Raw genomic sequence first — 22,492 nt, 5'->3', positions numbered from 1 at the left:
CTCCTGGTGGTTTAATAGCTGCCAAACAGTGTAATGATACCTTGCCTTCTGCTTGACTTGGAAGGACAGGGCCTGCAGCCCCAGGAGGGGTTAGAACTGAGTCCCTCCTCTGGGAAGATGATCTTAGTTCATGCTTCAGGAAATGGAACTTGCAGGGCTGGAGGAGAATAGGTGTGAGTCTAGGGTCAGCTCAGGCAGCTTTAAACTTCAGCAGCTTATAATTTCCTGCAAAACAGTGGCCTTGTGGTGAGCTGTTCATTGGCTCTTGATTTTCTGCTGTGTGCTCTGCTCACCCTGTGCTTTCAGCTGATCCCAGCAGATGCAGTATAAATTGATTTCTCTGTAATTACATCAGCTGCAGCAGGGAATACCTATTTCCATATGTAAGTGTTAATAAATAAAGGCTGGATGTGTATGTTTGGGTGGTGGTGCCCTCTTAGTGCCTGTATTCCAGTGGTAGCTCATGCTTTCTTTGCTGTCGGTATTTTGGTCTTTGCTTCTGGCACATCTGTAGCTCTTAGCAACATCTGGGCTTCTCCAGTAACAGGTCTGTGAGTTTCTTCCACTAATAATACAGTGGCTCATTCCTTTTTACCAGTGGCAGCTGCCAGAGAGGCTGCCTGTGTTTAGGTGGCAGATGCCGTAGTCCACTTCAGCAGAGTCAGGTTCCAGCTGGTTACTAACTTGGCTCATCCTGTGCTGGCTGTGATTTGCTATTTTCTCTCAGGTACAGATGGATAATACTGTTTTAAAGAGGCTTAGGAGTACTAGCAGTTGTTGCTTCTGTTCCAGGCCCATTAGACTGTTCCCTACATCTGGCTTCAAGAAACTCTTGCCATATATCCATATTCATAATCATTATTCTTCCTGTGCTAAAAAGTACTTCTGAGGATGACCTTCATTCTCCTATCTAAATTTTAGAGTACTTGACTCATGTTGCAACCTTCTAAGCCCAGTGGTAGTCTGTGGATGAAAGGATTAATATTGCTTAGCTTTATGTTGGATTTAAGTGTAAATGTCCATGATTGTCTCTAACAGAGAAGCAAATGGAACCCATTTTCTCACACAGAGGTGCAGGGACTGATTGGGTGGCTGCCCTTCAGATTATAATTGGGCTGAAAGATGCAGTATATTCAGCTAAGAATACACCTTGGTGCCAGGGAGTTTTGTCCCTTAATAATGTTGCTTTGCCATATAAGCTTTGCCTCCCAGGGAGACTGTGAGAATGGGGCAGCAGAATGAGAAAGAAAAGGGAAAGAGACTGTGCTTCAGTTTTTGAAAGATAGAGAAAATTGCTGGCAATTACTTTTAGAAGCAGAGAATTTGCTATACGGTTTCATGTAACCATAAGCAAGAACCTGCTTTCTCAATTCCTTCCCCTGTTCCCTCAACCCTTTTGGACAGTCTGGTCCTGAGGGTGCCTTTCCATATTACCTTTGGCTGTTGAAATAAATAATTATTTAAATAAATGTTTGGAAGTTGCTAGGAGATTAAAACATGCTGTGCAGGGAGAGAACATTTCTGGACTGGGAGGAGCAGAAGAGGCAAGTTAAAGGAAAGAAAGTTAGGAACCATGCAGAGGAGCACTTTTTGAGAAACAACAATCTCTCAGTTTGGGGCATAATAGGTGCTCAGTGAGTATTTGATGATTAGTACTATAATTTATAAGCAAAGTCTTTGAAAACTTCCTTAAAATTTTCTCTCTGAGAAATGGGCTTGCCTGTGGTTTGGGACGTTTCTATGTAGGGACAGCCAACAGAACCAAAATAGCAAAACAGATGTTTTGATATAATCTAGTAATTGCATCCTCTAAACTGGGAACTGTTATGAAGAGGAAGAACTCATAAAATTTGGGAAGTTTCTTGACTGAAGTCTGTGGTGCAGAGTAGCAGTGTTGACTACTAGCCAATGAGGAAGATTTGAATATTGAAATTACTGGCTGGGCCCGGTGACTCATGCCTGTAATCCCAGCACTTTGGGAGGCCTAGGTGGGCAGATTGCTTAAGCTCAGGAGTTTAAGACCAGCCTAGGCAACATGGTGAAACCCTGTCTCTACAAAAACTACAAAAATTAGCCGGGCATGGGTGGTGTGCACCCGTAGTCCCAGCTACTGGGGAGGCTGAGGTGGAAGGATAGCTTGAGCCTGCGAGGTGGAGGTTGCATTGAGCTGAGACGGAGGTTGCATTGAGCTGAGACGGCCTAGGCAATAGAGCCAGACCTTGTCTCAAAAAAAAAAGAGAGAGAGAGAAATTATCTATCTCATGTTCTTCTCTCTTGTGAAGGTAGATATCTCAGGCTATGGCCTAGGAAATTTATTATCAGACGATGACGTAGATTTCCCTTCATGGGATCCCACTTTCGCTCAACCATACCTTCCTCTGACAGGGCTCACTCTGTGCTGTTTCCCAGAGTTCTAGGAGAGACCAGAGATGGCTCTTAGCAACTGCTGCTGCTCTGAATTGTTATTGAACACTTCTGCCTCATACTTCCTGCCAGCTGAAGAGATGGGGGAGGGAATGTTGAGGAATAAACAAGACAGAGCCTTCCGGCTCTTGCCTGTTCCCTTGCCTTTAGTTTGATTGATGGGTTGTTAAGTTAGGGATGGAAAGGGAGGTAGTGAGGAGGGCAGGCGCCTGTCTGAGTGTCCTGAGCTTAGTGCTTATGTCGCCATTCTGACAGGCAAGAAAAAAGGAATTTACAAACCACAGATGGCAACGATCTATCTGTGCTGATTTTGTCAGGACTTATGACCAAGAGTTTAAGGTGAGACTCCTTTTCCCCCAAATCATATAAAATAGCCAAGTAGGCTCTAGTAGTTAAAGAAAGGATCTAGAAGTTTCCAACCAGAAGCTCCCCCTCACATGTCTTTAGCTGCTGCTTTTGATCTTGCAAGGCAGGAACACTGCACTTTGCTTTTCCCGTGTTTGAGTGTCAGCTTCTGCTGCTTTCAGAATGCCGCATATATTTACCACTTCCCCCATTAGTTTAGGATACAAAGAAAACCATAAAGTGTGCTCTTTGCTCTTTCGACTTCTGATCATGCATGCTATCATATCCTGTGTTCTTAAGAGCATCTCCCTTTGCTATTGGTTTTGTATTCCTGCCCTAATTTGTGCCTTCTAGCTCAGTTCTCTTGTATTGCAGTCCCTCATTGCCTAACCAAGGTCAGGTCTCTTTTATTCCTTCTGATCCAAGGCTTTCTTAACGCCTTCTTCCACTAGCTGTTATTTCTCAGCTATTGATGGCAGAGCAGTCAGCTTTGCTTCCTGAAACCAAATGCCCTCAAGATTTTCCTTCATGGAAAACATTAAAAAGAAGTTGATATTTATGTGGGACAGAGTTGCTTTCTGTAACTACAAGCCTTAATTTATTTTTTCATTCAGAAACTCTGTTTTCCTTCTAGGTGTTGTAATTCAAAGCAGTCCCAGAGAAAGATTATCTTGTCCAATTTCCTCATTTTATAGAAGAAACTAAGACCAGTGAGGTCCTGTGACTTGCCCAGCATCTCACAGGTAGTCACTGGCAAAGCCAGATTTGTAGACACCAAATTCTTATGGCATGTTGTTACTCTAGGATTCTTAACAAATCTTTAACTGTCAGGAAGGATTCTCAGTTTTCCCACTTTATTTGTTATTTTCTTAGTATTATTATTTTTGAAGTGGAGACTCACTTTGTCACCAGGCTGGAGTGCAATGGCACAATCTCGGCTCATTGCAGCCTCTGCCTCTGATTCAATTGATTCTCCTGCCTTAGCTCCCCGAGTAGCTGGGATTACAAGTGCACACCACCATGCCCGGCTAGTTTTTTTTTTTTTTTTTTTTTTTTTTTTTTTTTTTTTTTTTTTTAGTAGGGATAGGGGTTCACCATGTTGGCCAGGCTGGTCTCAAATTCTTGACTTCAAGTGATCCACCTGCTTTGGCCTCCCAAAGTGCTGAGATTACAGGCATGAGCCACCACACCCAGCCTATTTGCTTATTTTTAAGGCAGGGTCTCGCTACGTTGCCTATGCTGATCTTGAAATCCTGGACTTATGCGCTTCTGCCTTGGCCTCACTTATGCACTTCTGCCTTGGCCTCGCAAGTAGCTGGGACTACAAGTGTGTGCCACCACACCCGGCCATTTTTCCAATGTAAAAACTACCTTGAAACATTACATGAAAATGCTTACATACTTCAAAATTGCTTTCACTCCAAAACTGCTTTCAGTTGTTTTTCACAGTGACTTTAACATTGTAGACACTCAATAAACAAAGGATCTTTGAGTTTAGGATTTTAGGTAAGGTAATGAATGATGTTTGCAAAGAATAACCATTACAGCTGGCACTGAACCTATCCTGTTATTTATAAAGAAGGAAAGTTACTTTAAAACTGCTACTTTGAGCTTGACTACTTATGATATATGTGTGTATGTTCTGGAATATTTCATTCAGCCAAATTTTCATTGTAATAATTGAGGAATAGTTCTTTCTTTACTTGGCAATTGCAGGTAAGAAAAAAACCCTGTTCTAGTGCTTCTTCCTTGGACACATCACTAATAGGCAGACCTTCAAATGTATTGTGGATATTACTAAGTATTTTGTAGAGAAGATACACTGTTGGATAATTGTTATCACTTTTCATTCAGTCAGTACATTAATTGAATGCATTTTAGATACTAGGTTTTCTACTTGGTATTGGGTATACAGTGGTGAATAAAACAGAGATGGTCTCTGCTTTTTGAGGAGCTTACAGTTTACCATCTACAGCAGAGTTCCTAAAAGTGTGTCCCATAAACCATGTACATCACCAGAGTATCAAAAATGCATATTCTTGGACCCTACCCTAGATATGCTACATAAGTTTTTGGGGTAAGGGCCCAGAAATCTGTACTTCCAGAAGTCTCTCCAGATAATTGCTATATACATCAAAGTTTGAGAACCTTTGTGAATTTTCCTTTCAAGATAAGTATTGGGGGCCACTTCTCATTTAAAACACCAGCCTTCTAAACTTGAATTTCACATCAACTCTTATGTATAATTTAGTGGCTAAGAGCGGAAGCTCTAGCCAGGCCGCCTGGCTTGAGCCTGGGAGGTTGAGGCTGCAGTAGTGAGCTGTGATCGCACTAGTGCACTCCAGCCTGGGCAACAGAGTGAGAGTCCGTCTCAAAAAAATAATAAATTTTTTAAAAACTGTGTTTCCTACCTTTGCACTTATTTACTGAGTGATCTTGACCAAGTTTCTTAATTGTTCTTCCTCAGTTTTCTTATCTGCAAAATGAGAGAAATAGCACCTACATAAGTTTGTATTTATTTATGAGAGGGAGTCTCACTCTGCCGCCCAGGCTGGAGTGCAGTGGTGCAATCTCTGCTCATTGCAACCTCTGCCCTAGCCTCCAGAGTAGCTGGGATTACAGGCATGCACCACCATGCCTGGCTAATTTTTGTATTTTTAGTAGAGACAGGGTTTCATTGTCTTGGCCAGGCTGTTGTTGAGCTCCTGGGCTCAAGTGATCCACCCGCCTTGGCCTCCCAAAGTGCTGGGATTACAGGCGTGAGCCACCACACCTGGCCTTTAAGTTTGTCTTTAGGCCGGGTGTGGTGGCTTACACCTGTAATCCCAGCACTTTGGGAGGCCAAGGCGGGCGGATCACCTGAGGTCGGGAGTTCAAGACCAGCCTGACCAACATGGAGAAACCCCGTCTCTACTAAAAATACAAAATTAGCCGGGCGTGGTGGTGCATGCCTGTAGTCCCAGCTACTCAGGAGGCTGAGGCAAGAGAATCACTTGAACCCGGGAGGCAGAGGTTGCAGTGAGCCGAGATTGTGCCATTGCACTCCAGCCTGGGCAACAAGAGTGAAACTCCGTCTCAAGAAAAAAAAAAAAAAAAGTTTGTCTTTAGATTAAGTTAGCTAATTCATATAAAACACTTAGTGCCTGGCACGTAGGAAGCATTCAATAAATATTAGAAAAAAGAAAAATACAGTTTGAGTGGAAATTGGTCTTAGTCTGTCCTAGGCAATAATGTACTGAAATACAACAACATTCCACTTTACAGGAATCCCAGTATGAATAGATATACATGTTAGCTAAGACTTTTAGCACTATGGTTTGAAGAAGTTCCAAATCTAGGCTGGGAAATTTTCATGGTGGTGATGTGTTCTAAAGCCCCTGATAATTATAGTTGGAGGTGGGGGGAAGACCAAAAGTTAGCTTAGGGCATATTGAAGTGGCCTGTTGAATTTCAGACTTCATATGAATCGAGCTTCTTTTCTGGCCATATGCCTGGTATGGGGTTGGGTATGTTGGATGGATGTTACTGTAGTTTTGCCGGCATATGCAATCTCACAGATACTGGAGTAGCGCTAAGTGTTTTTGTTTCTACACAAGACTGCATGGAAAAAATCTAAGTCTTAGCCCTTAATCTTCCTCCCCCAGTGTGAACTTGTATTTTTGCCATTTGGATATAAGAGCTTTTACCAGCAGAGCTCATCCAGGGAGGCAGCAGGGCTTGGTCTTTCAGGCTGGAGGTGGCAGTAACATACACAGCTGAGATCCTGCCGCTGCTGGCTGTCTGAGCCCTCTCTCTGTGGTTTTCACTCTTCAAGCCATGCTTGAGTAACCCGCCTCCAGAGCTGCTGACAGGGCTGTGTTCAGAGGCCTTGGAAATTACACTGTTCATTTCCTTATCATCCCCTGACCTGCAGTGCAGAGCCTTCTGGTGCAGGAACAAGGCAGAAAAAATCCAGACGGCTCCCAGCCAGCATGTGTCAAGAGCTACAAAGAAGGAAATTGGACTTGCTCACTTAAAAACCATGGGGTTAGGCTTTGATTTTCAGTTCCTGCAGAGAGTTATTTGTGTGTATGAGCATGTTTTATCTCTGTGTATATGTATAGAATGAGTCTGTGCATGGCAAAGCTGTGGAGGAGGACCATCTAAAAGTAGAGAGCAGAGGGAAGATGGCTTTTCTCTTCACTTAATTTTCCAGTTGTGCCATTGGGGTGGGCCTGGAACCATTAGCATCAGGGAGGTGCCAGACCATATTAATATTTTAATATATATTTCGCTCGGTACAGTTTAGTCATGGTTCAGAGCACCCACAGAAGAACCTTTCCTGGCTGATCAAGGAGACATTTTTAACAAATCCTATTCCCTAAAGTCATTCATCCTAGATGACATTGACATAATCAATATTTAAGCTGCCTAAGAAAGTGTAGACTTTGGGTCAGTCCTGGGTAAGTGCAGTAGCTCTTTTGAGGTGAAGGATAGTGTGATAAAAGAGAGACGTTTGTGATAGCTAAGGTGAACTAAGGAGGAATTTGGAGCATTTTGAGATTTTCTGTTCATAGGGCAAAGTTCTATTATATTTTAAGAGCCCATCCTTGTTTTGGGGGTTGGTATTACAAAGCAATCTACTTTTCTTTTGGCATCTGTTGCTCAAGGAGGCCCAAAGGAAAGACTTCAGGCTGAAGTAAAATGTGAGCGGTAAGAAGTTCTTAGCAAAGTTTACAAACATTCTGTCCTTAATTTTCCTTTTTCTGGATTTCATGTGCCTTCATGTTAGTGGTGCCATTGAAGCCTTTGTGAAGTGGGGAGAAAAAAAATAAATCTTTAAGCTGTCAGACCCTGGAGGTGTTTTAAACCCTAAGTGTCTGTCTTGTTGAAAGTACTCTGTAGAGAAGTGTCTTCACATGAGGTGATAGCTAAGGTGAGAGGGGATTACTTCCTTTTCCCTTCATATAAATTAGTGGGCCCTGTATCAGCAGCATCTGAGAATTTGATAAAAATTTGGATCTCAGACCTCCTCCCAGGCCCTAAAGGTAGAAACTCTAGGCTTGAGACCCAGCAAATTTTTTTTTTTTTTTTGAGACAGGGTCTCACTTTGTTGCCCAGGCTGGAATACAGTGGCACAATCAAGGCTCACTGCAGCCTCAACCTCCCATGCTCAAGTGATTCTCCTACCTCCCCAGTAGCTGGGACTACAGGTGTGTGCCATCACGCCCAACTAATTTTTAAATTTTTTTAGAGACGGGGTCTTATATGTTGTCCAGGCTAGTCTTGAACTCCTAACCTCAAGTGATCCTCCTGCCTTGGCCTCCCAAAGTGTTGGGATTACAGGTGTGAGCCACTGTGCCCAGCTGAGACCCAACAATTTGCATTTTAACATCAGCTGTCATGTTGATTGTGATACACACTAAAGTTTGATATCTACTATTGTAGAGCACCCTTCCTTCTTAATAGTGAAATTGAAATTACCAAAAACTTTAAAATGTAATGCTGGGCAGTAGGTATGATTTTTTTCTTTTAAAGATATCCGTATATATCTTTAACTCTTTGTGGACAAACTGACAGTAACCTAAAATTGGAATGAATATCTAAGGGCTTAGGACTTTGAGAGCAGAAGAGCAGAAAAAATATTCAAAGAAGACCCACTTTTCTCATCTGAATGGAGGAAGTAAATAATAATACTGACCTCATAGGGTTATTGTGAGGATTAAATGAGATGAAAAGATGTTAAGCACTCAGCACAGTGCCTAGCATTATAGTAAGTAACCAATAAATGTTAGCTGTTGCTGATGTTACTGTTCTTAGCTTTGAGGTGGGAGGTCATTGTGAAATTAAAGAGAAAGGATATCCTTAGAGACTTTGAAGAATTAATCCCCTGAAGGCTTTGGAAAACAATGAATTTATGATAGCTAATCTTCCAGCTCCTACTGATTTCCAAGAAGGCTTCAGGGAGAGATTGATTTAGAGCATTTGGAGACATTGAAGTTTGGGGTTTTGTTGTTTGATTGGTCAGTTTGGAAGTGTTTGTTGGACTTCTTTTGGCAGAGGGCTGATCTCAGGTTGAGAACCATGGCTTTTGTTTATTCTCCATTAAGGTCAGTTTCTTTGGTATATAACCAGCTTCTTCTGAATTATTTTCCTAAGAATTGAAATGAAGATAACATGACTGTTTTCATACAGGAAGTTTCTTTCCTGTCTCTGCTAATCCTTGTAAGGTACAGACTTTAGCCTTTTGAAGGGATTAGCAGAGGTAGCCAGAACAGTCAAGAGAAGAATGAGGATTGAAGTACTGTAGTCCCCCGCACCTTATCCTTGCTTTTGCTCTCTGTGATTTCAGTTACCCTCAGACAACCAAGATGTGAAAATATTAAATGGAAAATTCCAGAGATAAATAAGTCACTAAGTTTTAAACACTACATTATTCACCCCATTTCATCTCATCACATAGGCATTTCATCATTTCATCATCACAAAGAGGGTGAGTACAGTACAATATTTTGATAGAGAGAAAGAAAAAGACACCATATTCACATAACTTTCATTACAACACATTGTTACAATTTTTTTTTTAGTTTTTTGTTTTTTTTTTTTAACAGACAGGGTCTCCCTCTGTTGCCTAGGCTGCAGTGCAGTAGTACGATCACAGCTCACTGCAGCCTCAAACTCCTGGCCTCAAGTGATCTTCCTGCCTCAGCCTCCCGAGTAGCAGGGACTGCAGGCATATATCACCACATCAGGCTAATTTTTAAATTTTTTTTATACAGGTGGGATCTCGCTGGTTGTCCAGGCTGGTCTGAAACTCCTGGGCTCAAGTGATTCCCCCTGCCTCAGCCTCCCAAAATGCTGAGATTACAGGTGTGAGTCACCATGCTCACAACCTGTGTCTTACTGCTCACACCTGCTCTTACTGTGTCTAATTTATAAATTAAACTTTATCATAGGTACGTATGTAGAGGAAAAAACCTAGTACATGTAGGGTTCGATAATATCTGCCATTTCAGACATCTACTAGGGGTTTTTGAATGTATGTCTTGTGCTTAAAAGGAGGCTACTACTTTTTTGTGAGGAAATAAAAAAGACAGTTTTTAGATGTTTTGAGGTGATCAGGTTTTACCCTGAAATGTTTGTTGTCCATTGGGACATGACAATTTGACTGTGCACCTGTGAAATACTCTAATTGCTTTTTAAATTTAAGACTGCTGGGTTACAGCCCTAGTGGCAAATACTAGATTATGTTTTGATGAGCCAGACCTGGGCATTAAATCCTTTCTTGGGCTCTGTTTTCATTTGGTAATGAGTTCTTTTTTATTTTTATTTTTATCTTTTATTATTTTATTTTACAAGTTTCCACATAGCGTTGATTTTTTTTGTTTGTTTTTGGTTCCTTCATTGTAAAAAGTTTTTATAAACTGGTACCTAACTCACCCAGCTCAGAGTTGATATTTCCTGGCTTATGTGTTGCTTTTTTTTCCTTTTTTGTTTCTTCAGAAGTCAGGTACTTAGTTCCGCACTGAATCAAACCTTAGTGAAAGATAACAGAGTGTTGTAGAAACGAGGTATAGAGGCTGGGCACATGGCTCACACCTGTAATCCCAGCACTTTGGGAGGCCGAGGCGGGTGGATCACCTGAGGTCAGGAGTTTGAAACTAGCCTGGCCAACATGGTCAAACTCCGTCACTACTAAAAATACAAAAACTTAGCCAGGCATGGTGGTGTGGTGGAGTGTGCCTGTAATCCTAGCTATTTGGGAGGCTGAGGCAGGAGAATTGCTTGAACCTGGGAGGAGGAGGTTGCAGTGAGCTGAGAACACGCCACTGCACTCCAGCCTGAGCAACAACAGTGAAACTTCGTCTCAAAAAAAAAAAGGAGGTATACATAGTCATCATACTTAAGACCAACCAAATCAGCATACTGAATGTATCTATAACATCTGAATGTTACGGACATTAACATTCAGGTTGCAGTTTCTTGGTCATGAGACAGCTTAGGGTACATGTCAGAGTCATTTCTGGAGCTTTTACAAAGTATAAAGTGTCCTACTGGATAAAATCTTTGTGGCTAGAGACTCCAAGCATGTAATTTTTTTTTTTTTGAGACGGAGTCTCACTCTGTCGCCCAGGCTGGAGTGCAGTGGCGCCATCTAGGCTCACTGTAACCTCTGCCTCCTGGGTTCAAGTGATTCTTCTGCCTCAGCCTTCTGAGTAGCTGGGATTACAGGCACACTCCACCACGCCCAGCTAATTTTTGTATTTTTAGTAGAGACGGGGTTTCACCATGTTGGCCAGGATGGTCTTGATCTCCCGACCTCGTGATCCACCTGCCTCAGCCTCCCAAAGTGCTGGGATTACAGGCATGAGCCACCGCGCCCTACCTACTTTTTTTTTTTTTTTTTAAGTTCAACAGGTGCTTGTAATGTTCTTCTTGGTTAAAAATCACTATCATGTGAAAAGGACTCTCCTTTTTCATTGCTCAGTCTACAGGATGCTTATATTCGGGTCAGGCATTTCGGAATTCAACTATAATTAACCTGATTTCTCATTATCACCTTAATTAGGAGAATTAATTGTTGAATTTCTGACAGCCTTTAAGGTAGAGCATCCATATTTGTGTTACTAATTCAGTTTTAAATTATTGTTCCAGAATTTTTAAGGCAAATTTAAGCAAAATTCTTTTTTTTTTTTTTTTTGAGACAGAGTCTCGCTCTGTCGCCCAGGCTGGAGTGCAGTGGCGCAATCTCGGCTCACTGCAAGCTCCGCCTCCCAGGTTCATGCCATTCTCCTGCCTCAGCCTCTCCGAGTAGCTGAGACTACAGGCGCCCGCCACCACGCCCGGCTAATTTTTTGTATTTTTAGTAGAGACAGGGTTTCACCGTGGTCTCGATCTCCTGACCTCATGATCCGCCCGCCTTGGCCTCCCAAAGTGCTGGGATTACAAGCGTGAGCCACCGCGCCCGGCCTAGCAAAATTCTTATGAGTAGATATATTTGCCACATATAGGCTATTTGTGCTTTTTTTTCTATGTAGATTAGAAAGGGGCAGAAGACAGCTTTCGATAATCAAAATTTATGGCTAATCCAAAACCAGTCTCTTTTCTCATTGGTTTGTGAATGTTTCTGTGCTTATATTGGATAATAGGTGTTCCTAATTTTCTGGAAATTCATGACATTATAAAATAATGTAGCAATACAAAAAAGACCTTATTCCTGAGTCTGCTTCTAGATGCATTCAAAGTAAACATGCTGTTTTAGGAAGAGGAAATATCGCGTCACAGAAATAGAACAAGCCCCTTATATCGTAGTTCTTTGTTGTTGATTTTTTTTTTAAAATAAATACAATTTCTTTGAAATCAAAAAGAGCATTAATGTTTTGGGGTATAAAGTATTTTCTTGCTGAGATTTTAAGTCTTATGCCTGAAGAAGAGTAATTAGAATGCTAATTGTTACCAGAGATGAACACATACCTAATTGTGCAGCAAACTTATACTTTTTTTAAAAAAACTTTTAGGTTTAGGGATACATGTTGCAGGTTTGTTAGATGGGTAAATTGTGTGTCACATGGGTTTGGTGTGCAGATTATTTCCTCATCCAGGTAATAAGCATAGCAAACTCATACTAGAAAACATTGTGGTGTGTCATATTTTAGCCAAAATAATAATTACATAACCTTAAATTCTCATAATAAAATTTAAATAATAAATAATTTAATATAAAAATTTAAAATTTTAAGTGTGGTTTTTAGTAGTGGTACATGCATTACCTATGTTCTCAGAATTTATATTAATTTGTACTTTAGATGGATCTTTTTTTAGGTTTTGGAGTATCTCAAATTCATATACCACTGTGAGTAGGAGGAGAAAAAATTGGCAAATGTGGGGAAAAACTCATCATACAAAGTGACTACACATTTATATACACCATATTAGACTAGATCTTAATTTCATCACTATGCAGATTCCTAAACATCTGGTAGAGTGTCTGTTTTAGATAAAATACGCCATAAGGCATTTTTCATTTTGCTTGTACATATGTGCTTGGAGTGAGAATGTAGGGATTTGAAATCAAACAAGCTGATTGCTTATTACAATTTCAGAAGGAGACTGAGAAATTCTTTCATTTTTGTTTGCTTCTACTATCTCTCCTGTCCTTTCCCATCTCTTACAAGGATTAGGTTCTAAAGTCAAGGTGTGAGGCACTCAGTCAGAAGTTACCTGCAGAATTTCTTAGGATGATTTCTTGAAGATTGACATACTGGCTCCATGAATTCAACACGATCAGTTTTTTCTTTAGCATTGAGACAAGCCATTATTTCTTCAGCTGAGGTCCCCACATAAAAGCTGACTTGTGTGAGAGCTAGACTGTATTAATGAAAAATATGTATTTGTAAATACTAGAATCACCCTAAGCCTAGTAAAATGCTTATATTATGAGAGGCACATGGGAGTGGAAACCAGATTAAGGAACGTTCAGCCAGTTGGCTGGGCAAGGTGGCTTACACCTGTAATCCCAGCACTTCAGGAGGCCAAGGTGGGAGGATTGCTTGAGCTTAGAAGTTCAAGACCAGCCTGAGCAACATAGGGAGGCCCTGTCTGTACAAAAAACTAAAAAATTAGCTGGGTGTGGTGATACATGCCTGTGGTCCCAGCTACTTGGGAGACTGAGGCGGGAGGATCACTTGAGCCTGGGAGGTCGAGGCTGCAGTGAACCATGATCATGCCACTGCACTCCAGCCTGGGCAACAGAGCAAGACCTTCAAAAAAAAAAAAACAACAAAAAAACGCCAGTTCAAATCTCCTATCTCTGGCTTCCTCCAGAGCATATACTCAATAAGCAGAACAGCTGTGAGGCCCAAACCATTCAAATTGGTTTTTGTTCCTTTCTTTCTTTTTTTGCCAGTTACATATAGTTGATTTTATAATGTTAAATATTATCCATTTAGTATACAAAGGTATTTTATGACAATAGAGCAAATCTCAGGATCCAGATTCTCTGTGTAGTGGAAACTTTGGGTCCAAGGAATGAATATAGCTTAATGTAATGATAATTTGTAGTATTTACATTTCAGTTCCAACTTTCATGTTCTTCACAGTGTCCACAAATTCCTTCCCTTTATTTCTGTGTGGTAACCTCAGATCTTTTTTTTTTTTTTTTTTTTTTTTTTTTTTTTTTTTTTTTGAGACGGAGTCTCGCTCTGTTGCCCAGGCTGGAGTGCAGTGGCACTATCTCGGCTCACTGCAAGCTCCGCCCCTAGGGTTTGCGCCATTCTCCTGCCTCAGCCTCCCGAATAGCTGGGAATACAGGCGCCCACCACCACGCCCGGCTAATTTTTTGTATTTTTAGTAGAGACGGGGTTTCACCGTGTTAGCCAGGATGGTCTCGATCTCCTGACCTCGTGATCCGCCCACCTCGGCCTCCCAAAGTGCTGGGATTACAAGCGTGAGCCACCGCGCCCGGCCTTAACCTCAGATCTTATCGTTGAATTGAACAAGAACTATCATGTAGGCAGAGCTGTTCTCTTACCAACATAAATATTTCTGAGCCTAGTTTCGCTTTCTTAGGCCCAGTGCCTTTGGTAGGTCCTTTGAGGTATACCTTCCACCTTCTACCCTTTTCTCATTTTCACCTTTAGATTCTATCTAAACTATGGCTTTTTTTTTTTTTTTTTTTTTTTTTTTGAGACAGAGTCTCACTCTGTCGTCCCAGGCTAGAGTGCAGTGGCGCAATCTGGATTCACTGCAACCTCTGCCTCCCCGATTCAGGCAATTCTCCTGCCTTAGCCACCCCAGTAGCTGGGATTACAAGCATGTACCACCACACCTGGCTAGTTTTTGTATTTTTTGTAGAGATGGGTTTCACCCACACTTGAGGCTGGCCCCAAACTCCTGGTCTCAAGTGATCCTCCCGCCTCGGCCTCCCAAAGTGCTGGGATTACAGGTGTGAGCCACTGCACCCACCCTTTTTTTTAAAAATTTTTTAATCCTGCTTTAATTACTTGTTGTTGTTATTTCTGAAATAACATTTTACATTTGTTGTTGGTCTTAAGCAAATGGGATTATATTTAATTACACACATTTAGGAAGGGCTTCTCCTTCCTTCTCAAATAAAAATAACCAGGAAAAAGCAGTCGTTTTCATATGTTCTACCTGGGACATTCATTATAGTCTGGGTACAGCATTGTCTGTATCTTGAAAACTACTGTACTACCTTTGACAGTGAGGTGTTTTACCCATAGTTCAAAATTGCTGTTACTGCCTAGAGATGACACTGCTGTGAATAGTATACCTTATTTGAAGGCTTGGTGCTTTTAGGCATGGACTGGTGGCATCTCTTGGACAAGGCATTGCAATTACCCTGGAGGACTGGCCAAACAGAAGTTTTCATGTTGAAAAGCTGAGTAAAAATGACTCTGGGTGTAGGCCAATATAGCATCACTCGGGAAAAAGAAAAGCACAATATGCCTCTCCCTGGGAAGCAGTTTGGCCAGGGCAAAGCTCCCAGAAATGGAAATTTAAGCTTATTGATTTGGGAAACTCTTGGTATTTGCCCCTCAGCCTTTGTGAAATGGATCTTCTTTTTAAAGGGGTGTGGGGTAGGATAGAGGAGACTTAAAGGCTTAAAATAATGTGCCCTCTGAACCATCTAATCATCTCCTTAGAACTAAGCAGGTAAGGCCAGGCACGGTGGCTCACGTCTGTAATCCCAGCACTTTGGGAGGCCAAGGCAGGTGAATAACCTGAGGTCAGGAGTTTGAGACCAGCCTAGCTAACATGGTGAAACCCCATTTCTACTAAAAATACAAAAAATTAGCCGGTCGTGGTGGCACATGCCTGTAATCCCAGCTACTCGGGAGGCCGAGGCAGGAGAATTGCTTGAACCCGGGAGGCTGGGGTTGCAGTGAGCTGAGATCACGCCATTGCACTCCACCTTGGGCAACGAGGGCGAAACTCCGTCTCAAAAAAAAAAAAAAAAAAGAACTAAGTAGGTAAATGTCCTCATGTCACAGAAGATCGACTTGTTTAGAAACCAAGTTAGGTAGGGCTGTCTGTAGTTGGTAGTAAATTATCAGCCTGAAGTGGCATTCAGGCCAGAGAAAAGTCTGGGAAGACAGTTGGAAAATAAAACCCCAATGACATTTTCATATTTGACTAAAATTTTCAGATCTCTCATTGTTCTTATTCCTTAGTCATATTTCACCCTCCTTCCTGTTTTACATCTAATAACCTGAAGCAGAAAAGGGCCAGGCCAGTCCTACTTTAATCTCTTCCATTCCCCTGCCCCCATGGAGTATATTTTTTAATTTTTAAAATTTATCTGTATTTGTTTTTTGTTTATTCAGTCTTGCTGAGTTAAGCAGAAACCTCATAGAGGTTAGGTTTTTTTGTTTGTTTTTGCTTTGTTTTGAGACAGAGTCTTGATCTGTTGCCCAGGCTGGAGTGCAGTGGCGCGATCTCATCTCACTTTAAGCTCCCCACCTCCTGAGTTGAAGAGATTCTCCTGCCACAGCCTCCCAAGTAGTTGGGATGACAGGCATGCGCCACCACCCACATCTGGCTAATTTTTGTATTTTTGGTAGAGATGGGGTTTCACCATGTCACCCAGGCTGGTCTCAAACTCCTGAGCTCAAGTGATCCTCCTGCCTCAATCCTCCAAAGTGTTGGATTACAGGTGTGAGCCACCATGCCCACCCAAATAATACTTTTAAAGAAAACTTAGATTTTTATTGTGGTGCCACTATATACTGGTCACTCATTAAGAATATATATATATATTTAATCTTGTATTGATCTTATGTTAGGGATGGTTCCTTATAATTGCATTTATCCTGCTTATGTGTTTCTGTATCTTTCAGAACCATTTCCAGAATTAATCAGGCTACCGAACAGTAAGTCCGGTCTTAGCTTATCAACTCTCAGGATGATTCTGATTTTAAAAATTTTCACCAGGTTCCAGCAGTCCCTTATACTATATCAATTTCTTCTCTCCTTAACCCCTACTCTGGAAACCTTTTACTTGATAATGTTTGTCTGGCTCTTCCTTATTTAATTGGGAGTTTTAAGCTTCTTGCTTTAATAATATAGCATTAGCTGATTTTAAAATTACCTCTGGGCTGGATACGCTGGCTCACGCCTGTAAACCCAGCACTTTGGGAGGCCGAAGCAGGTGGATCACCTGAGGTCAGGAGTTCAAGACCAGCCTGGTCAACATGGTGAAACTCCATCTCTACTAAAAAATACAAAAATTAGCTGGGTGTGGTGGTGCATGCCTGTAGTCCCAGCTTCTCAGGAGGCTGAGGCAGGAGAATCACTTGAACCCGGGAAGTGGAGGCTGCAGTGAGCCGAGATCATGCCACTGCATTCCAGCCTAGGCGACAGAGGAGGATTCTGTCTCAAACAAAACAAAATTCCCTGTGATTCAACAGATCCTATATGGGATGCTTTATAACAAAATTAATGTTTTTCTGGACTTACAGGTTGGAGGCATATCCTAGTCAAGCAGTTCAAATTTATGGATACTCATTTAGTTCATCCAACAAATAATTATTAAATAACTACCATGTGCTATGCAGTGTGCTGGCACTTAGGATAAAGAGTTGAAGCCAGACATGGTGGCTCACACCTGTAGTTCCAGCTACTTGGAAGGCTGAGGTGGGAGGTTCCTGTGAGCCCAGGAGTTCAAGTCCAGCCAGGACAACATAGCAAGATCGCATCTAAAAAAAAAAAAATGTTAAATGGATGTGGTCTCTGCTCTGTGGAGTGTGTGTATATATATGATATATAAATAAAAAATTTTATATATATATATATATATATTTTTTAGACGCTCTGTCACCCAGGCTGGAGTACAGTGGCACAATCTTGGCCCACTATAACCTCTGCCTCCTGGGCTCAAGTGATCCTCCCAACTCAGCCTCCCAAGTATCTAGGACTACAGGTGTGTGCCACCACACCTGGCCAATTTTGGATTTTTTGTAGAGACAGGGTTTCACCATGTTGCCCAGGCTCACCATGTTGAACCCCTGGGCTCAAGTGATCCACCCGCCGTGGCCTCCCAAAGTGCTGGGATTACAAGCGTGAGCCATCGTGCTGGGTTCCTGGAGTTTATATTCTAATGGGGGAGACAGATAAATTGGTTATTATAACAAACTTTGATGAGTAATGATAACATAGGGTATTGTGGGTGCACATAGCAGTGGTGGCCAGAGTATAGTGTAGGATCAAGGAAGATCTCTGCTCAAAAGAGGTGACAGAGATCTCTAACCTCTCTGATAGTTAAACGGAGACCCAAAGGGATAAGCAGGAATTAGACAGGTGATGGGAGAGAGGGCAAAAGGCTTGTGCCAGGTGAGAGAATAGCATAATCAAAGGCTAAGTGGTAAGACTAATCTTGAGGCATGAGAAGAACTGGAAGAAGTTCACTATGACTGGAGGAGGAGGAATAGAATGGTAAGATGAGGCAGGAGTGCTATGGGGTCAGATAGTAGAAGACCTTAAAAGCCTTGTTAAAGGATTTGGATTTCATCCTAACATCTGCAGAAAACTATTGTTAGATTTTTTAGTGGATTACAGTGATTGATTTTTGAGTTTTTGAAAAATTACTCTTGATGTCATCTGCAGAGTGGATTGCAGAGCAAGATTGGAGGCATTTAGGGAGCTGTTAGCATAGTTAGCATAGACCCATTAAGATTGGCAGACAGCTGGACCAGAATAGTATTAATAGGAAAGGAGCAAAGTTGGTAGATTCGAGAGAATAGTTCAATTGATAGCATCTTGGTAACTGATACCATGTTGGGAAGAGATTGAAGGAGAAGAAGTCAAGAGTCATGTCCAGATTTTGGGCATGAACCAAGTTGTTCATGGAACCATAGGAGGGAACACTGCAAAGGGGCAAGTTTGCAGGGAATGATAATGAGTTTAACTTTAGACATGTTTTGAGGTGCTTGCACTGCCTGTGCTGGGGATAATGTAAGCAAAATAGATTTGATCCTGCTCTTTCTAGGGCATACGGTTTAGTAGGGGAGATAGAATAGAATCAAACAATCATATGCACATCTATCATTTTACACTATTAAAATTATAAAAGTGAAAGTTATAGGATGCTGAGAGCCTATAATTAGGAACTGAACCATTCTCGGCGGGAGCAGGGTTGGGGGGGATGGGTCAGGGAAAATATCCGTGAAGAAGTTTGAGTAAATATCTGAAGGATGAATTGTAGTTAATTTGGATGAGGGAGTTGAATGAATGAACAACCAAGTAGAAATGTCTCTTGAGGACTGGATGTGTGAGAGAGAGAACTGGAAATCTAAAGATTTAAGAGTTATTAATGTGAACACATAAATGGTAATTGATGCCATAGAAGTGAGTACACTTACCCAGGAAGAATGTGTCTGTATTGAATGAAGGGGGCTCAGTATGGGTCACTGAGTAACACCAAGAAGGTAGCTACCTTAGATGGCATATTGGGAACTGCTTCCTTGTGTCCTAGAGAGAATACAAAACCCACAGCTGGGAACATATGTCTATACAAACATTTTAAAATCCACTGAAAGAGGTTATAGAATTTGCTTGGTTCTGTAGTTAGAATTGGTTTTATTGGATTGAGGCACACTTTAAGGAAAAGTTCCTTTCTCATGCCACTTACGAACAGTGGAAGAGTGATCTTTGCTTTTTATTTTAACCGCTTGCCATATTTTCCCTGCCTGGCGTCATCACTCTCAACTTTTTTAGTTTTCCTTTTTTGACCTAATTTTCAGTTACTTAAACTCTCAACTTCTAATAGTATTAAAGTGAAAGCATAGACATCGTAATCAGGCCTATATTTGAATCCCAGCACTGACTGCCATTTAATATATATAGGATCTTCTTTAAATTACCTCTCCGTATCTCATTTTCCTTAGATTTTATGTGGTTTTAATTTAAAAGATCAGAAAGTACACTGTAAATGCACAGTATATGGAGGTTATAGTATAATAGTTATAGGTCAGCAACAAATGTTTGTTCTATTTTCCTTTCTCCTTGCAGCCTCTCTTGTCTTTCCAGGCAAGTGAGTAGTTTCATCTGTGATCATTTATGCTCTGTACCACCTCCTCATGGCAGTATGTTACAGCAGCTTTTCTACCAGAGCATAAGGAGTCTTGCATTTTTGTGGTAAAAGTCCTTTCTGGAGAAGCAGTACAGGAAGGTTTCTGGGTTGCTATAACCAGGATTTTTCAACAACAACACTATTGATATTCGGGACTAGGGTAATTCTTTGTTGTTGGGGTGGTCCAGTTTATTGTAGGATGTTTCACAGCATCCATACCTTCACAGCATCCATACCTTTACCGTATTCGCTCCAAGGTAAGACAACCAAAAATGTCCCCAGACATTGCCAAATATCCCCTGGAGGGCAAAGTTTTTGTTTGAGCACTATTTGCTAAAATATTGTTTTGGATGCCATTTACATGACTGTGTGTTCAGTTTATGAAAATGCAAGAGTTGTACATATATGATATATGTAGTTTTCTGTTGTGAATGTTGTTTCCGTAGAAAGTAGAAAACCAAAGGCAGTTAGAGAGCCAGGCTCCCTAACCTGTGTCTCAGTTTTTATTATTCCCAAATCTCTATTTTTCTTTTTTTTTTTTAATTCTCGTTTTCTAAAATTTTTGTCTAATTTTTTTTTCCCACACGTTCTGGTATTCTCCCCAAATCTCTAAAAGGTGAGGTGAAATTAAGGGAGAAAAGAGTTCACAATAGAATGGGAAGACAGACAAAAGTACCCGAGAAACTGACTTCCAAATGTCTCTTCAATTCCTAGCTGTTAGGATATGGAATTAAACCTAGGGAAATTTCTATTACAAGATTTCAGAAATAAGCTCTGGGTACAGGACAGAATTAAATTATCAGCTGAAGAGATTATTTTATTATCTTTCTTCCCACCTTCTCTGCTACGCTGTGACAGCAGAGGAGAGGCTCACTTGATTTTGGTCACTTCAGCTGTTACCTTTACCTGATGGCCACTGAAGTTATTTCTGAAAGTGTTCGCTTTTACTTTTAATACAAAATCTTTCCGTTCTTCTTTACTTTGTACAGGTGGGTAGAAATCCTTCCATATTAAATAATGTTGACTACTCCCTGAGAATGTAGTCCCCAGAGAAGTCCTTGGATAGCACTCAAGCTGGAAGCAATAGGTTAAGTAACCCACGTCCGTGTCTTAAGAGGAGTCCAAGAAAAGATCCCATTTTGAAGTTTGAAAAATCCTGAAAAGGGAGGGCAGACCTTGGGCCAAGCAGCCTTTGAGGTGGTAACCATCTCATAAACAAGAGCTGGCATGTGCCAACAAAGTGTCTCATCCTGGCTCCATAGTTGGCTGAGGAGAGAAATTTGTGGAAGCCTCTGTAAGTGGAGGATTGTTCTTGGCTTTGGCTTTTGTGTGGCTGGAAATGGAGTAGGGAGGGAGCTTGGACCTGGTCTCTGGGGTGTAGGCATTTACCTGAGAGGAGGATTTTTTTTCCTTTCCTTGTTTTATTTTTTCCTCACTGTCCTTCCCTTAGTGTTAACATTTCAAGGTACAAGAAATGATTGGATACTGAGTGTTTTATAACTCTCTTAGGACAGCCTGTTAATATTCTGCTGCCAAGACGACAGTCAGGAGGAATTTAGGTACAATCAAGGCTCATAACCTTTATGAAAATACCCTAGGCAGGGAACCCTCAATTTATTTTGAAGTGTTTGAGTTTTACTAAAAGCCCATCATTGCCAGTGTGGTTTTTTAAAATGGACAGCCATAGTGGCTAAAGAGACCAGTAAGACCTGGAGTTGGCAGCAGAGTGAGCCATCTGAGGAAAAAGGAAAGAGGAATATTGGTGTGGGAAAGAGGTGCAACTGTGCCACTGGATCCCTGTCCCTTCATTATTCTTTACTGGCCCTGGCAGCTGTCAAAGTTTGCTTAATAGAGTCGTGGGCTGGAGATTGTTTCTTAATCCCTGTATAGGAGTACCAAGCTCCAGCTGTGTTATCTAGGCTCTGGGGCCCTGGCACTTGGCTAATGCTGAGGCATCTGGTGACTCGAGACAAAAGCCTATTATGTCAGAGAGAAGACTGGGCAAAGCACAAGCATTGTTATCTCTAATGCCCCCAGGGCAAACTCTACTTGGCAAGTGAGAGTGCCTTGACCTTGTGAGTTTACAGCAACCTGTCCACTTGGTTTTATGTTTCTTTGAGATTATTTTCTACTAACGAGGTTTCAGCATTCTGGCATTGAAATCTGTAAGTGCTTTATTGTAAAGAATTTGGAAAATTCAGAAAAGTAAAAGGAAGAACATAAACATTGTACTTCATTCTACCAGATTCTTAAGAATTTCTTTAATGTTGTAGAACTGGCTGAGATTATTGGTTCAGGACTGGCTTGGGCATGATCTATACTTCATGAATCTCAACCCTGTCCCTTTAAGCATCTTTAATTTTCCCATTAGAGATCTGAACTGGTTTGGCCCTGCTTGACTAGATTTTATTACAATTGATGTGATCTCACCCTGGAGTATGAAACTCATCTTCTGTGTTTAGCTTTTTATAACTTATCTCAAACCAATTTTTTATCTTCATTTGTGATTATCTTCAGAAGTCTGGGTGTTTGTTTTTTTAAACTGATGGTGGTGAGTATGTAGGGGGAGAGTAGTTTTGCAATTTTTAAAGACTTAATGTTGACCTGCTTTCTTCTCTTTGGAAAGAGGTGTCTGTGGTGTCAGTTAACATAATT

General features: G+C 41.2%; 1 protein-coding gene across 3 annotated transcripts in view; it reads left to right on the top strand.

The window, feature by feature from the left end:
* Positions 1-22,492, top strand: part of ZNF609 (zinc finger protein 609) — a 234,806-nt gene that overhangs the window by 40,949 nt on the left and 171,365 nt on the right. The gene's annotated exons all lie outside the window — the stretch shown is intronic.

This window comes from Symphalangus syndactylus, chromosome 5, assembly GCF_028878055.3.
Source record: "Symphalangus syndactylus isolate Jambi chromosome 5, NHGRI_mSymSyn1-v2.1_pri, whole genome shotgun sequence".
Taxonomy (NCBI): Eukaryota; Metazoa; Chordata; class Mammalia; order Primates; family Hylobatidae; genus Symphalangus; species Symphalangus syndactylus.
Note: the sequence above shows the minus strand (reverse complement) of the source record. Positions and strands in the feature narration are given on the sequence as shown.